Here is a 6,000-nt window from a genome sequence, read left to right on the forward strand (position 1 = left end):
TTCATTGTGGGGTCCGCACCAAGGGTGGTGTCCGCACGGAGCGGGTTTCCCGTGGGTAGGGGAACGGACAAGCATGGAGGTAGGCAGGGTAATGTTTCCCTGACGAGGACCTCAGGGACTCGCGGTGGTAGCATGTCACATACCGACTCATTAGGGATGCAAGTTCTACACCAAGAACCTTGCAAGCGCATTAGTTTGTAAGCGGCAAGGCAGGCAGGGTAGATCCCTATCGCATCTCCTGGGTTAGTCCTTGGGCAAAATGCACGGGGTTATGCAGTACCACTCGTGGAGCCGACTTCTCAGGAGAATGACAAGCGCCCAGTCCGTGACAATGAGTACCTGAACAGACCTCTAAAACCCAAAAAATACCATGAGTAATTAAGAGAAGAATAACACTAGCAGCAAAAAAATAGCAGCAAAGTACAAAATGCCAACAGACTTGATCCAGATCAGTCATCCTTCATTTCTGATATAGAACATCACCTGTGGCAAATTAAAGACCAAGTCATTAATAGAGAACTCCATTTGAACTGGTGAGGCTTTGAACCACATAGCTACACGAACCTTCACTAACTCACACAAATCATCCAAGTTTGGTTGAGATCCATTAAAGACACAATCATTTCGATGCTTCCATGTAGACCAGAGAATAGCCAAAGGTAGAACCATCCAAAACTTCTTCTCAAGTGATCTCTATCTCTTAATATTTGTTATTGTTAGTGTATTTTGAGCCATTATAGTGACTATCTTTTGTGTTAAGTTTTTCATTTGAGTATAGTAGGTTAATACTTTGGTCTTTTGTGCTAAGTTTTTTTTTTTTTTTTTTGTGTGTCTTTTGTGTTTTTTTAAGTATATTAGGTTAATACTCTGGTTTTTTTCTCTGGTATACTCTATTCAAAGCATGGTTTAAATATCATATGAAATGAAATGGTACTTGTTACTATAGTCAATTCATTTTTTTTTTAATCTTATTGTGAATATTTTTGGATGTTTTCAATGAACTTGCTTCCATAAGTCAGACCAATTTTTCTTTTGGCATCATAAAATTGATTGCAATTTGGATTCAAGTCATCCCATACCAATGTACAGTTAAAGCTGTTAAAGCCATTATTGTGATGGTCTTTTGTGTAAGTCTTTCATTTGTTTAAAGAGTATATTATGAAAAAATAATAATAATAATTTCAGTATACGTGTAATTTTGTCTTGGAAAAATGAGATATTGTAAAAAAAGGGGTCATTTTTTGAATTCTCAAGTACTTAACAAATGTGAGTTACTATATTTTACTCGTAAAACTTCCTGCCCGCTGCCCCATTGATATGATATTCTAGAAATACCGAATAAATTTAGCCATAAATCTTTAAATAAATTTAGCCATAAAACTTTAAAGCTTTATTAAGGCCAAATCATCACCTTCAGCAAGCCAAAAAATGAAATTTAATTATCTTAATTGAAAGCCAAAATAACCCGATCCATGTGACTCATCAGTCCAACCAGTGCTAACTCCATGTGAAGTTAGATGGTTCGAAGACAACAATAAAAAAATTCATAAATAAAAAACTGTTGTACAAAAAATGATAAATTGTTGTACATCACATCATTATTCTAAGTGGTAACTATTGTACAAAAAGTACTGCAAAGATGGGAGGTTAATGTACGAAGATCATTACCAGTAACATTTATCTTTAAGGAAATTGGTACATGCAATTGTATTACTTCGTTTTCTTAGCTGTCATTATGAGTAGGAAAAAAGGATCCTTGAACTTGCTGTTTTGTAGAAGAAATAGACTTTCACATGGGTTTGTTTTCTCATTTCTAAATTTCTCCAGGCTGGTACCTCATGCTTTCAGAAAACTATATTACAAAAATTCAATGATTTTGTGCATAGCAATTTAGGAAATACTCATAATCTTTTTACAATTTAGGTGCCTTTATATTCACACTAATAACGATAAGTTAAACTTAATTTACTTACCACCAAAATTGCGGGTTGTATTATTTAGTGGCTCCAGCATTGTCCCATCATTCAACTCGATTAGTTTAATTGACACTTTTATATGGAGGAGCTTAGGGATCGATCTTTATATTTATAAATTGTTTCCTATTCCGAGTCTTGCAAGCCACAAAATTATGTAGGTTTGTTCTAAATTGTAATTGTGCAGTTCTTGGGGAGAATGTTCTAAGATTATCAAATAAATAAATAAAAATTGGACAAGTAATAATATTGATGGTTCATGGAATTTATTTGTTATATTAATTTGATCATTATTATTTTAATTGTGTCAATTTTGTTCTTTGATTTTTCACATTGCATCAATTTTGTCCAATAAAATTGGCCATTTTTAAATCTTGTAATTAATAATGTAAGATAAACATATAATTGGATTTATATAGTTTAATATTTATTGCAAAACAAATGTGAATAAGAGATAATTATTTACAATCACACTACAAATCTAAAATTATGAATATGTAGTTCAAATTTAATCTATACATAGACCAACAACACACCATTTAAATCTCAACCATTTATTTATTTTATTGGCCAAATTCGTGGTACCCAAGCCTAGGTAATTAGACTTTTTTAACAATTTAGTTTACTAATTCAGTTGAATAATTAATTTTACACTAATTTCATTGCTTTCTAATATTTTTTTTTGTTTTAAGAAAAGATAAAATACCATAAAAAGCTTAACCAAAGAAGCATAACCTCTAAGACTAGACTCGAAGAAGCCGAAACCTAAGAGATCATCTGTAAATCAGACAATATAATCATAAACTGTTTAGCTCCTTCAGAAAGCAATCTTGGCAGCGGCACGTGCTACCTCCACTACCTTCCTAGTAGGTTTGAACTAATATGTGAACGTAGATAATGTCCGTGGAGCTCTAATTGGGCAATCAAATGGGTTGGATTTTTTTTAGTCTGAAATCAGATTAGAATATATTATAGAATATTTAGACCTATCATAGGTCCTGTTTTGATAATTCAAACTATTTAATGTGTAAAACTTGTTGAGTATTTCATCTTTGTAAAAAATCACGTTAATACTTGATCAAATCATATTTCAGTCAACGGTAAATATGATTTTCAAAATAAATTATTGATAGAAATTGATCGGATCAAATAGTTATCGATATTCGATCAACATGATTTTTTTGCATGAACGAAATAATTGACGAACTCTATATATTGAACGGTTCGAATTATCGAAATAGAATCTGAGGTAGGCCCAATGAACCCGAAGAGCACGGACCAGTGCACATAGAGAATCTGTTCACCAGTCGCTTGTGTTTAAGAGCACAAAACTTTATTTTTCGAGTAATGCTACGTATCATAAAAGAAATCATGAAATATTCTCCACTGTTAGATTACACATACAAGAAAACACCACACACTAATTAAGGGATAGAAAATCTTCATCAAGCATTTCATGATATTTTTTTCATGATCACTAGTATTATTCTTATTTTTCTAATACCGTAATTTTTTCTATATATGGAAGGGTCCTTTCTCTACGACTTTTATATTTCCCCTATAGCGAACCATCTTGATCAAACTCTTAAATTTAATTTTAATATTCATAATTAAATAAAAGCTATTTATGTTGGATGATTAATAATACACCAATCTTTTTATTTTATATTCAAAAATTCAAACGCAAGCTTAGAATAGCTCTATTTAATTTTCAAAAATTACACTTGTAGTTCTTCTAGTTTGCCCACACACCAGAAAAAAATAAAATAAATAAATAAGTAAATAAAAGTTTGTTGATATGGTTCTTATAATTCTAATTGTATTAATTTTACTCTTCAATCTTTCATATTGTTTGATTTAGTTCAATTGATTAAGCCCTTTAGAAATTGGATTAAAATCAATTGGGCAAAATAATCAATTCACTCTTCTCAAAAGTGATTGAGAGATCGACATTTAAATTTAAATGTCCTTTTTGAATTGACCATTTTTGTCATTAATTTTTGTCTAATTTCTTAATGAATATTATCAATTAAACTAAATTGATATAGTAAGAAAACTTAAAAGACAAAACTAATACAATTAAAATTACATGAACTAAACTAACACAAAAAATCAAATGAAGTACACATATATAATTTTCCCTTTTCAAAATTTTCTATGTGATTATATGTTTCCGTTCTTCACAATATTTTCGAAATTCGTGGTAGTGATACTTGGGAACTTTTCACAATATTTGCATTAACCACCCCACAACATCCCAAATATTGTTGAAAAGGACCTTGATTCTTTGTCATCAATTCATTACACAGACTATCCCACTATTTTTTTTTTTGGTTGAGAAGACATAATAGAGATCATAGTTCCTTTTGATAAATATTTATAATGCTTAGTATGCACAACTCAACTACCCTGAGTCATCACTGCAATACCCAAAACTATTCACCTCTTCAATAACCAAAACTAACCGCACCTTAGTAATTCTCGTGGAAAGGTACTTCTTTGACTTGCTTGCCAAAGCGGTTGAGGAAAAAGAAGTGGGTTTAATAAAAATCATATGTGTAGGGATTATTTATTTATTTATTTATTTTAAACAAAGCCAAAGATCAATAAATGGTAATAGTCTTCTTCATGTCAAGCCATCTTATGCCTGCGTTGATCAACAAAAAAAGAAAATGAATAGAAATATAATAAGCACCACCACATGCATCACCTTTATTTCTGGAATGAGATTTAAAATAACCAAAAATATTAGAAATGCAAAAATGTATAAAAACACAGACTCTCCTATGATTGTGGACCCCACAGCTCTCATTTCATTTTTGTGTTTAGTGATGTTGCTCCTATATTGATTGATGTTGGTGCTGATGCTGCTTGCTAGTTGTTTAGTTTCTATCTGTTTTTTACTATTTAAAAAAAAAAAAATTTTTGGCAATACTACCACGATCAAAAATTTAATTTTATCTACTTCTAATACATCCAAGGAAAAAAAAGAAAGGAAGAAAAATATTTTGAAAAGATGATTAAAAATTAATTTTTTAATTTTTTTTAACCTTTTAATTTTAATTTTTTTTTTAAATGAGAGAGGAAATTACTTCCCAAAATGAGCCAGAAAAGTTTTTCATGTCAACAAATAATTGCCCTTGAAACCAAATGTCACATCATCTGAGAGGCGTATAATAAAAAACACACATCACACAACAAACTCTAAAGAGACCTCTACTCAACAAAATGAAAGTTTTATGCATAGGTCACAGCTTCTGTTCCATCTAAATTAGATTGGAGAGGATTGTTAGACTTTCGTAAATTTACCATGGAGTTTGTATTGATAATCGGAACCGTTCAATGTGTAGGACTCACCGAGTATTTTATCACTATAAAAAATTATGTTAATCGGATATCGATAGTCACTTAATTAGATCATATTTGAATCAACAACAAATATAATTTTTGAAATAAACTGTTTATACAAATGTGATCTTATATAGTGGCTATCGATATCTGAGCAACATGATTTTTTACGGAGATAATTGACGAGCCCTACATAATGAACAATTCGGATTATCGATGTGGGCTCTGTAGTGAGCCCACGAAGGACCAACTACAAATAAGTTGTACTTTAGTAAAACTCTGTTTGGTTTGACATAATTTTTATGTGTTTGGTTAATATTTAAAACTAAAGTTTTCTATTGTACGTGTAGTCAACTTTTTACCTATGGAAAGATCAATGTACAGAAAATACTGAGCTAAAAATTAACTTATCAAATTTTAAATGGTAAACCATTTTAAAAATTATGAGGGAAAAAATTAACGACAGATAAAAATAAGATGTTAGTTTCATAAATAAAAATTGCGTTCACAGTGAAAAATGTGTTTAGTAAAGATAATAAGAGGGAGAGGGGAGGAAGGGGCGCTGACAAAATCAAAGGTGAGGGGCTAATATATTTTGGTTTTATACTTTTATACCAATTAAGGTTTCGTTTGTCAACTACACATTTTAGTAAAAAGGTCACTATAAATTGTTATATTA

This window comes from Camellia sinensis, chromosome 9 (assembly GCF_055761805.1).
Source record: "Camellia sinensis isolate YWXY chromosome 9, ASM5576180v1, whole genome shotgun sequence".
NCBI lineage: Eukaryota > Viridiplantae > Streptophyta > Magnoliopsida > Ericales > Theaceae > Camellia > Camellia sinensis.